Source organism: Chiloscyllium punctatum, chromosome 17, assembly GCF_047496795.1.
Source record: "Chiloscyllium punctatum isolate Juve2018m chromosome 17, sChiPun1.3, whole genome shotgun sequence".
In the NCBI taxonomy this organism is placed as follows: domain Eukaryota; kingdom Metazoa; phylum Chordata; class Chondrichthyes; order Orectolobiformes; family Hemiscylliidae; genus Chiloscyllium; species Chiloscyllium punctatum.
Genome location: NC_092755.1, coordinates 47868637 through 47880701, shown reverse-complemented (window position 1 = coordinate 47880701; position 12065 = coordinate 47868637). Strand labels below are relative to the sequence as shown.

The 12065-nt window shown below is 43.9% G+C and overlaps 1 protein-coding gene across 1 annotated transcript in view; it reads right to left on the bottom strand.

Annotated features, from left to right (window-relative positions):
- Positions 1–12065, bottom strand: part of sxph (saxiphilin) — a 101385-nt gene that overhangs the window by 88427 nt on the left and 893 nt on the right. The gene's annotated exons all lie outside the window — the stretch shown is intronic.

Sequence of the window (12065 nt, the reverse complement as noted above, 5' to 3'; positions counted from 1 at the left end):
AACCGCAACATGACATCTCAACCTCCAATACACAACGTACATTGAGAGCTGTGTATAGCTGCTGCAATTTCCATGCATTGACGATAGCATGTTTGAGCATTAGGAAAGTTAGGGTGAATGTCTTGATGGGATTAATTGGGAGATCTACCTAAACTGGATTGGTGGCCCATGCATGCTAGTACATTGTTCAAAACTAGAAATTGGGTAATGTGTCAACTATTATGTCCTATTTGATGAGGTTCTGCGACCATCAAATCTGATTTATTTAATCTATCTAAACTTTGACCCACTCCTTGGAGGTTTGGTGAAGTGAAGTGACCGAGGGCCTGAGCAGTGTCGGTTGGAGGTCCGGTGTGTGGAAGTGACCGAGGGCCTGAGCAGTGTCGGTTGGAGGTCCGGTGTGTGGAAGTGATTGTGGGCCCGGAGCAGTGTTGGTTGGAGGTCCGGTGTGTGGAAGTGATCGTGGGCCCAGAGCAGTGTCGGTTGGAGGCCCGGTGCAGTGAAGCGACCGAGGGCCTGAGCAGTGTCGGTTGGAGGCCCGGTGCAGTGAAGCGACCGTGGGCCCAGAGCAGTGTCGGTTGGAGGCCTGGTGCAGTGAAGCGACCGAGGGCCTGAGCAGTGTCGGTTGGAGGCCCGGTGCAGTGAAGCGACCGAGGGCCCAGAGCAGTGTCGGTTGGAGGCCTGGTGCAGTGAAGCGACCGAGGGCCTGAGCAGTGTCGGTTGGAGGCCCGGTGCAGTGAAGCGACCGAGGGCCCAGAGCAGTGTCGGTTGGAGGCCTGGTGCAGTGAAGTGACTGTGGGCCTGAGCAGTGTCGGTTGGAGGCCTGGTGCAGTGAAGCGACCGAGGGCCCAGAGCAGTGTCGGTTGGAGGCCTGGTGCAGTGAAGCGACCGAGGGCCCAGAGCAGTGTTGGTTGGAGGCCTGGTGCAGTGAAGTGACTGTGGGCCTGAGCAGTGTCGGTTGGAGGCCTGGTGCAGTGAAGCGACCGAGGGCCTGAGCAGTGTTGGTTGGAGGTCCAGTGTGTGGAAGTGATTGTGTGCCCAGAGTAGTGTCAGTTGGAGGTCCAGTGTGTGGAAGTGATTGTGGGCCCAGAGCAGTGTCGGTTGGAGGCCTGGTGCAGTGAAGCGACCATGGGCCCAAAGCAGTGTCGGTTAAAGGGCCGGTGTGTGGAAGTGATTGTGGGCCCAGACTGTTGAACTTTTATCTTTATTCCTTTATTTTCCCATTTAATACTAGGAAGGACCGTTATTTCTTTATTTTTGTAGTTCTATTAAAACCAACCGTAATGCTTAAGTTTTAACTGTGTTTCTCTCTTTGACTACTTGTATCTATGTTTTGTACTTAAGTACTTTCATACCCAGGATGGCGCCGTGTATGGCAACATTGTATACTTTTCACTGGACTCCTGTATTACTGTCTGTGAGTACGGCTTAAATCTATGTGAATAAAGCTTAAATCAAATGAAATCAAAATTCAGGCGCACTCTGTCAGCTATACTTTCCATGAGGGTATAAGATACTTCTTGGTGTCCTTAGTATGAAACTTCTCTTATTGGAAACTTAGATGTGGAAGATATTTACACATCTCATTGCTGCGGAAAAGCTGCCAACATCATTAAAGACCCACTGCACCCCGGTAATGCTCTCCCACAACCTCTTCCGTGAGGCAGAAGATACAGAAGCCTGAACACACGCACCAGCAGGTTCAGGAACAGCTTCTTCCCTGCCGTTATTAGACTGATGAATGGACTCTCTAACTCCAAAAAATGCAGAGCTTGTTAATATGATTCTGCTGAGCACACATCCTGTGCAGTGTAGTCAGTACACCTTACTCTGTTTTTTTCACCCCTTGGACTGTATGCCCTTGCTTATTAAAATCTGCCTGTACTGCACTCAAACAAAACTTTTCACTGTACTTAGGTACACATGACAATAAATCAAATCAGCTCAAATTATATAATCACTTTGGGGGATTTACTTTCCTTTACTTTCAGAATAGATACTGACAATATGTGAAGTCAGTCACATCTTCACAACAATGCACAGAGAGAACATTGACATGAACTTGATACATTTTGGTGAAAACGTCAATCCTTGGAAACAACCTTCAACTACAAGATTTAACTACAACCTGTCAACTATAAGCAGCTATTAAAAACCTATTTGTGTTGAAATTCAAATTGGATCAGGCCAATCTTCATCTCCAGGCATTGTTAATCTGCAGTGGGAGTTACATATAAACGTATGAAATAGATTCAGATGTAGACCATTTGGCTACTTGGGCCTGCTCTCGTTGAAATCATGGCCAATCTCTTTGTGTTTTTGCATTCCACATTCCCAATATAGGCGGCCCAGGGGTTAGCACTGATGCCTCACAGTGCCAGGGACTTGGGCTCGATTCCAGCCTCAGGTGACTGGCTGTGTGGAGTTTGCACCTTCTCCCTCAGTCCACATGGGCTTCACCCCAGTGCTCTTTTTTCCCATTGTACAAGATGTGCAGGTTAGGTGGATTGGCCGTGGGAAATGCAGGGTTACAGGGATGGGGGATGGGGACGGGTCTGGGTGGGATGCTCTTTGGAGGGTCAGCTGAATGACCTGCTTGTACACCGTAGGGATTCTACGACCTACCCCCACCTCCACCCTCATAACTCTTGATTTCCTTGCCTAACAAGAATCGATTCAGCTCTGTCTTACTGTCAGCTCAATGGCTTCATCTCCACCACCTTCTGAAGTAAGGTTCCAGAGTCACACAACCCTCTGAGAGGAAATAATCCCTTCTCATCTCTGTCTTGAAAAGGTGACAGTGCCACTTAGTTCTGGACTGACCTACAAGAGGAAACATCCTTCCTACGTCTACCTTATCAAGACCATGTGTCTCACAAATACACCTAGAACACACTCAAGATGTTTTCTCACTCTCCAGGAAGGGCATCAAACTTAACAGCTTCCAGAAGCTGGGCGGCACGGTGGCACAGTGGCTAGCACTGCTGCCTCACAGCGCCAGAGATCTGGGTTCGATTCCCACCTCAGGCGACTAACTGTGTGGAGTTTGCACGTTCTCCCGTGTCTGCGTGGGTTTCCTCCGGGTGCTTCCAAAGATGTTTAGGTCAGGTGAATTGGCCATGCTAAATTGCCCGTAGTGTTAGGTAAGGTGTAAATGTAGGGGTATGGGTGGGTTGCGCTTCGGCGGGTCGGTGTGGACTTGTTGGGCCGAAGGGCCTGTTTCCACACTGTAAGTAATCTACTCTAATCTAAGAGACAGAGAATGGATTGATGAGCTGTAAATTTGGGTGTCAAAACAAGCTCAAAAAAGCTAAAGTTCAACACAAATCAGAACTCATCTCAAAGAGACTAAGCATGAAGTTATTCTCTTCAGTGTGAAAAACAGTAAGGGACAGCATTATTTAAATGGTAATGTATCAGAAAGCATGAATGTACAAAGGGATCTGGGTGCCCTTATATACCAGTCAATGAATGTAAACAGGAAAGTGCAGCAAGCAATTAGCAAAGCAAATGGCATACTAGCCCTATTGCAAAAGGACTTGTGTTCAGAAGTACAGGTGTCTTACTGCAACTAGTGAGAGTAGAAATAGGGGGATAGAGGATCCATTTTTGGATCATTGGAATCTCTTCTGGGGTAGAAGTGGCCTCTATAAGAAAGACGAGTTGCATCTGAATTAGGAGGGAACTAATCTACTGATGGAGAGATTTGCTAGAGCCACCCAGGAGTGTTTAAACTAATGAGGGGAGGGGTAGTGGAGTTAGGATCCAGAGAAATAGGGAGAAAAGGGATTAGTCAGAAGCTGGTGCAGTCGTGGAAAGGAGCAGGTCAAATGGTCAAGGCAGGCAGGAGCATAGCAGAGAACAAGGTGGGACTGATAAAGTAAACTACATTTATTTCAAAGTAAGAGGCCTGACAGCGAAGGCAGATGGACCCAGGGCATAGTAGGGAGCATGGGACCTGAATATCATGGCAATTACAGAAACATGGCTCAGGATTGGACAGAACTGGCAGCTCAAAGTTCCAGAATACAGATAGGAAGGATAAAAAAGTGGGGGGGGGGGAACGGTGCAAGAGAGGAGGAGGATGAGCGTTTTTCATAAGGGGTAACATTATGGGTGTACTGAGGGAAGATATTTCAAGGAGTACATCCAGTGAAGTTATTTGGGTGGAACTAAGAAATAAGAAAGGGATGATCACTTATTGGGATTGTACTACAGACTCCCCAGTAGTCAGCGGGAAATTGAGAAACAAATTTGTAAGGTGATCTCAGTTATCTGTAAAAATAATAGGGTGGTTATGGTAGGGGAGTTTAACTTTCCAAACATAGACTGGGACTGCCATAGTGTTTGGGGTTTGGATGGTGAGGAATTTGTTAAGTGTGTACAAGAAAAATTTCTGATTCAGTCTGTGGATGTACCTAGTAGGGAAGGTGCGAAACTTGACCTACTCTTGGGTAATCAAGGCAGGGCAGGTGACTGAGATGTCAGTGGGGGAGCACTTGGAGGCCAGTGACCATAATTCTATTAGTTTTGCAATAGCTATGGAAAAGGATAGATCGGATCTAAAAGTTAAAATTCCAAATTGGGAGCAAGGCCAACTTTGACGGTATTCGACAAAGAACTTTCAAAAGTTAATTGGGATATTCACAGGTAAAGGGAAAGTGGGAAGCCATCAAAAAATGAGATAACAAGGATCCAGGGAGAGTATGTCCCTGTTAGGGTGAAGGGCAAGACTGGTAGATATAGGGAATGCTGGATGATTAGAGAAATTGAGGTTCTGATCAAGAAAACTAAGAAAGGATATGCCAGGCATAGAAGTAGCGATTGAGTGAACCCCTAGAGGAGTATAAGAATAATAGGAGAATTATCCACATTAAGGTGGATAAATCCCTGATCAAGTGCATCTTAGAACTCTGTGGGAAGCTAGAGAAGTGATTGCTGGGCCCCTTGCTGAAATACTTGTATCATCGATAGTCACAGGTGAGGTGCCGGAAGACTGGAGGTTGGCTAACGTGGTGCCATTATTTAAGAAATGTGGTAAGGACAAGCCAGGGAACTATAGACCGGTGAGCCTGACATCAGTGGTGGGCAAGTTGTTGGAGGGGATTCTGAAGGGCAGGACTTAAATGTATTTGGAAAGGCAAGGACTGATTAAGGATAGTCAACATAGCTCTGTGCATGGGAAAGCACGTCTCATTAACCTGATGGAGTTTTTTAAAGAAGTAACAGAGGGATTGATAAGGTCAGAGCAGTGGCCCTTGTCTATATGGACTTAGTGAAGTGTTCAACGAGGTTCTGTAAAATGGTCTGGTTAACAAGGTTAGAGCACATGGAATACAGAGAGAACTATCCATCAGGATACAAAATTGGCAAGAAGGTGGGAGACTGAGGGTAGTGGTGGAGGGATACCTTTTGGACTGGAGATCTGTGACCAGCGGTGTGCTGGGTCCATTGGTGTTTGTAATTTTTATAAATGATTTGAATATGAATATGTGAGTTTCAGTTAGTAAATTTACAGATGACTCCAAAAGTGATGGTATAGTGGACAGCAAAGAAGGTTACCTCAGAGTACAAGGGACCTCGATCAGATGTGCCAATGGGCTGGGGAGTGGCAGATGGAGTTTAATTTAGATAAATGGGAGGTGCTGCCTTTTGGTCAGGCAAATCAGGGCAGGACTTATACATTTAATGGTAAGGTCCTGGGGAGTGCTGTCAAACAAAGGGACTTTACAATGCAGCGTTCATAATTCCTTGAAAGAGGAGGTGCAGGCAGATAGGGTAATGAGGAAGGTTTTTGGTAAGCTTGCCTTTATTGGTCAGTGCATTGAGTATAGTATTTGGAAGGTCATGTTGTGGCTGTACAGGACATTAGTTAGGCCACTTTTGGAATACTGCATTCAATACTGGTCTCCCTGCTACAGGAAGATGTTGTAAAACTTGAAAGGGTTTGAAAAGATTTACAAGGATGTTGCCAGGGTTGGAGTATATGAGCTACGGGGAGAGGCTGAACAGGCTGGGGCTGTTTTCCCTGTAATGTCGAAGGCTGAGGGGTGACCTTATAGAGGTTTATAAAATCATGAGGTACATGGATAGGGTGAATAGTCAAAGTATTTTCCCTAGGATAGGGACATCCAAAACTAGACAGTAGAGGTTTAAGGTGAGAGGGGAAAGATTTAAAAGGGACCTGAAGGGCAATTTTTTCACACAGAGGGTGGTGTGTGGTGTGTGTAGTGGTGGAAGCTAGCACAATTATAACACTTAAAAGACATCTGGATGGTTATATGAATAGGAAGGGTTTAGAGGGATGTGGACCAAATGCTGGCAGGTGGGACTAAAGTAGGATATCTGTTCAGCATGGACGAGTTGGAGTGAAGGGTCTGTATCTATTCTGTATATCTCTACGACTCTAAGTATAAAGACCACATGTGGGAGGATTACATATAATTTTGGTCTCCCTACTTAAGGACGAATATATTTGAAATAAAGGGGGAGCTAGGATGATATCAGCAATGGTAGATTAGATTAAATTAGATTACTTACAGTGTGGAAACAGGCCCTTCGGCCCAACAAGTCCACACCGCCCCGCCGAAGCACAACCCACCCATACCCCTACATCTGCCCCTTACCTAACGCTATGGACAATTTAGCATGGCCAATTCACCTGACCTGTTATGTGCCCTGTAGGACTGTTATGTGAGAAGAGATTGGTTCAAATGCATCTGTATTCACTAGTGTTTAGATGGATGAAATGGGATCTGAAGGAGATCTATAAAATTCTAAGAGCACAGGACTGACTAGATGCAGGGAGGATATCTTCTCTGTATGGAGACTCTAGGACCAAGGGACACACGCTCGGGATAGACCATTTAAGATTGACATGAGGAAACATTTCTTCCCTCTAAGGATAGTGAAATCTCCACCATGAGATATAGGACCAGAATTAGGCCTTTTGGCCCATCAAGTCTGCTCTGCCATTCAATCATGACTGACATGTTACTCAATCCCATTCTCCTGCCTTCTCCCCATAACCCTTGTTTGTCTCAGTAATCAAGAACCAATCAATCTCTCTCTTAAATATGTTTAATGGTTTCAGAGCCGTCTGTGGAGTTCCGCAGATTCACCACCATAGATTAGATTAGATTAGATTAGATTACTTACAGCGTGGAAACAGGCCCTTCGGCCCAACAAGTCCACACCGCCCCGCCGAAGCGTAACCCAACCATACCCCTACATCTACATCTACATCTACCCCTTACCTAACACTACGGGCAATTTAGCATGGCCAATTCACCTGACCTGCACATCTTTGGACTGTGGGAGGAAACCGGAGCACCCGGAGGAAACCCACGCAGACACAGGGAGAATGTGCAAACTCCACACAGTCAGTCGCCTGAGGCGGGAATTGAACCCGGGTCTCTGGCGCTGCGAGGCAGCAGTGCTAACCACTGTGCCACCGTGCCGCCCACTATGCCACCGTGCCGCCCATCTGGCTGAACCTCTGCTACAGAAGGTTGTGAATGCCAAGTCACTCTGTATATTCAAGAATGACACAGATACATCTTTAGATTTTAAAGGCATCAAGGGGTAAAGAAAGAAAGAGGCATACGACATTGAGGTAGAGGATCAGCCATGATTGCACAGAATGGTGAAGCAGGGTTCCCAAGTGCCAAGTAGGGTTCTCCTGCTCTTACTTTCTATATTTCTATGATACTGCTGACCTAATAAACCAGCCATTGGCAACCACACAAGATTGCTATTGTGAGAAGCTGGCATCCTACTCATGGATGCACCTCGTTACATAATGATCAGGGAGAACATATCTTCTGTACACCCTGTAAGAGAGTTAAGAATGGTGTTGGAGCTAAATGCCTAAAGCCAAAAAGGTGTGCATGCATGTGTGTGCACGTGTGCATGCATATATGTGCATGCGTGCACATATGTCCATGCATGCATGTGTGTATGTGTGTTTGTGCATGCATGCATGTGTCCATATACGTGCATGCATGTGTGCTTGTGTCTGTGTTGGATGGGGGGAGTGGAAGTAAAGAGTTTAATGTTTATAGTTGAACGTTAATGGTTGGAAGCGCTACTGTGAAGAACTTAGGGGAACCGTGGAGTAAATGGATAATTATACCTTGACTGTGGATAAGTAACTGAGTTTGTATGTACGAAGGTATGTCATAGTGACATAAGACATTATGGAACTGGAGTCTGAGTCAGTAGGGTTTGAAAAGATGCCCTCTCTTACCAAGTCTTTTAAATAGTTATAGAGTTCTACAGTCATAACGGCATATCTTTGTTAAAACTTGCTAATTTTCATGCACAAGAATGTCAACTCATCTTACTGGAGTAATTTCCATTTATCACCATGGTTAGACTCAGGTATATGATTGAACAATCATCAGGCAATACATTAACTGAAGAATGGGCATCTGGAGAGAAAATGCAACATATTCAGATTGAGTACCCATTGTTATTATTGTGGAATTTATTAGCACCAGGGGAATGAAGGGAGGAATTTTAACTTTTACAGGAACAATGTATTTAACAGTTAAACTCCTAAAGGAAGTGGTCATTATTTTGTTTTGTGCTAATAGGAAACTTGTCACTGTATTATTCTACTGGAAAAACACTAAATTGAAATTTACACTTCTTTCATTGTTGGGAATAATTTAAAACTTTCGTGGACTTCTCAAATGTTAATATTGATCTCTCTCTCTCTCTCTCTCTGTGTACCTTCTCTGTGGCTGTAACTTTGCATCCTACACCGTGTTCTGCTATCCTGATGTACTTTGTATGGCACGATAAGCCTGTCTAGCCTGCAAAACAACACTTTTCACTGTATCTCGGTACATAGAGTCATAGAATTGTACAGCATGGAAACAGATGAAACTTTCAGTCCAACTCATGCATGTCAACCAGGTATCCCAAATTAATCTAACCCCATTCACCAGCATTTTGCCTATACCACTCCTATTCATGTACCCATTCAGGTGCCTTTTAAATGTTGTCATTGTACCAGTCTCCACCACTTCCTCTGGCACTTTTAGAGAGAAGCACTAAAGTCTGCCTGACTCCTATAATCAACACAGCACACCATGCATTACAGTCAACATCAACTGTCTACCTTGTGTAAGTCTCTCCTTCCCTTCCCAGGCGTGTCTTGTTGCAGTTTACATTGCTCATTCTATCTCTTCTCTACACTGTCTTTCACATTTCCCAAGTCTTGTTGCTCTTCCTATTGCCCTAGCTTTGTGTTGTTCTTCTTCCAGTCCAGCTCCCACATTCTTTCTTTCTCCTAGCATGTGTGGTTCTTATCCTTTTCCCTCAGAGTTGGTCCTCCTGCCACCCTTCTTCTCACAGCTGAGTTAGTCCCTCCAAATCCCCTTTTTCAAGCTTGTGTTTTTCGCTCTGCTGGTCACCTCGTTGTCTCTCTCACTCTGCACTGCATATTTGTTTCTCTCGGCCTCATTTTTATTCCCTCCATTGTTCCTAAAACATTTATATCTTGTTCTTGTTCTGTTTGATGTACATGTGATGACAATAAATCAACTCAAAAATAAACTGGACTCTGCTGAGTCTTTAGTGCTTTGAGTATTGTCCCTTTTCATTAAATTTTTCCCCTGTGCTTTCTTTTTTAAGTAGGCGATCTTCTTCTGATATTTTCCCTCAGTCTTTGCTTTGTATTTTTCCATCACTTTATTCTTTTCTGTTGAGAAGTGATAGCACAATTAGAAGATCAAGCAGAGAGCTCCTACATGTTTCCTCTGCAACTACACACAAGTTGATGCCAAATGCAGCCTGGGTATGACTCTAGTTTTTCTCACCAGCTTCCGTCAGTATGTCCCAGCTTTGGCAAGACTTATACGAGAGATGAATCCAGTTTAGGTGCTCCGAGCCCCATCTGACCCTATCCCTGTTCTGCCCTGCTCAACGAATATTCTGAATGGTGATGGCTTTTGATAGGCATTCATTAGCAACAATGTGAGTGACAATGGAACACAAATTTAAGACAATAAAATTCAGAGGCGGAAATCAGGATTTTTTTTGACACAATGAGTAGTTATAATATGGAATGCACTGGCTGAAATAATAAATTTGGAAAGAGAACTGGACACACACTTGAAAAGGAAAAATTTGCGAGGTGAATGAAAGAGAAATGGGACTAATTGTATAGTTCAGCCACAGAATCAGATTAGACCAATGGATTGTGCTGTAAGGTACTTCAATAGCACCAATGTGGAGGTAATGTTCGTCCAGGTGCTACCTAAAATGGAGCTCACACCTTTTTCTATCCTGCTCTACAGAACTTACCTCAGCTCCACTGAAAATTCCAACAATACAACATGTTACGTCTGTGAATCAAACAAAAGGACTCTCATTTGGACACCATTTTTCAGGATCTGATACAATCCTGGACCAGACCATCAAATTTATGTTACAGAATGGCAAGGCACCAGGAACATTAGCCAAAGTGTGAGGCCCAAGAAACTGACTAAGAAAATAAAGCCACAAGATTTCATGGTTTTGAATAAAAATAACCTTTACGGTACAATGTTAGAACAATAATACAATATATAACAGATGTCTAACTTACTTTTGAATACCCAAAATGTATTAACTGTGGTTGACTGCCTTTTTTATTCATTCAGGGGATAAGGGCATCAATGGCTGGGTCAGCATTTATTGCTATGGATCTGGAGTCACATGTAGGCCAGACCAAGTAAGGATGGCAGTTTCCTTCTCTAAATGACATTAAACCAGATCGATATTTCCGAAAATAGACATTGGTCGTGTTGTCATCAGCAGACTCTTAATTCCAGATTTTTATTGAATTCATATTCCACCATCTACAGTGACGTGATTCGGACCAGGGTCCCCAAAACTTATCTAGGTCTCTGGATTAACAGTCCAGTGATATTACTATGCCATCACCTCTCCTAACCCAATATCAAATGTCCAATAGCAAACGTGGTCAGGACAGATCCCTTGGATTGCTCAGAAATTAACAATATCAAATCTCATTAAACTTCACAGAGGATCACAATTCCTCGCTTTTGTTGATCTGCCTGAAACTACTGTTTAAAGCCAGTCTGACATGGACTGTCTCAATGATTGTTCAAAGTTCTGATCAATTACTCTACTTTCCTCAGATTACACACTGAAAGAGCACGCTAGTAGTCATTGTTAAGCATAACTCTAGCTTTTCACGAAGAGTTTGCCTCACTAACCCAGTCCTAACCTAGGTTTTTACTCAAATTTCAACCTTGCTTGATTGTATTGGGGAAATACTGCTTGTAAACATTTCAACACCATACTCCCAGTTTTCCTGAAGAATGAATTCTCACAGGCTTCTTCTAAAACCCTCATGGCTTTCCCAACACAGAGCCGGTGATCTTCCTATCTTCACAGCTTCCCAGGACCTCTCCAGAGTCCTGACTCCAAGGCTTCACTGCCTAATAATTCCAGAGGTTCTTCCTTCAGTCCGAAGCCACAAAGCCATTCAACGGTTCTTGATTTCTCACTGAGTCCCCTATCACACAGAATCTGTATGGTTCAGCCACTTTCCCTGTAGAATGGCCAATTGCAGCGCTCTTAACATAGACACCACATCTCTCTCTGCTGGTCTCTGCCTCCTTCTCCCACTCATTGCTTGCAACCCCTCTCCAATAACTCCTGGAACAATCCAGAGTAATCTGTTCAAAGCCTTGCAATACTGGACAAAACTGAATTATGATATCTAATAAGTCTTGGAACTATCTGTACCATAATTGATATGAGTTGCCCAGTACAAAATAAATGGAAACAAATAGAGGATTTTTATCACAAGTCTCAGAATATCCAAAAACACTTTTCAGCCAATCGAGTACTTAGAAGTTTAGTCACTGTTCTAAATTTCATTACCAGTATTTGGAACAGCCAAGTGCATTATAGCAGAAACGCCTGTTCTTACAATGCCTTTGAAATGTCAAAGCAATGTGCTTCACAGGATAATTATAAAGCAAAATTTAACACTGAGACATATAAACGGATACTTTAAGGTAAAAGCTTGGTCAAAAAGGTTT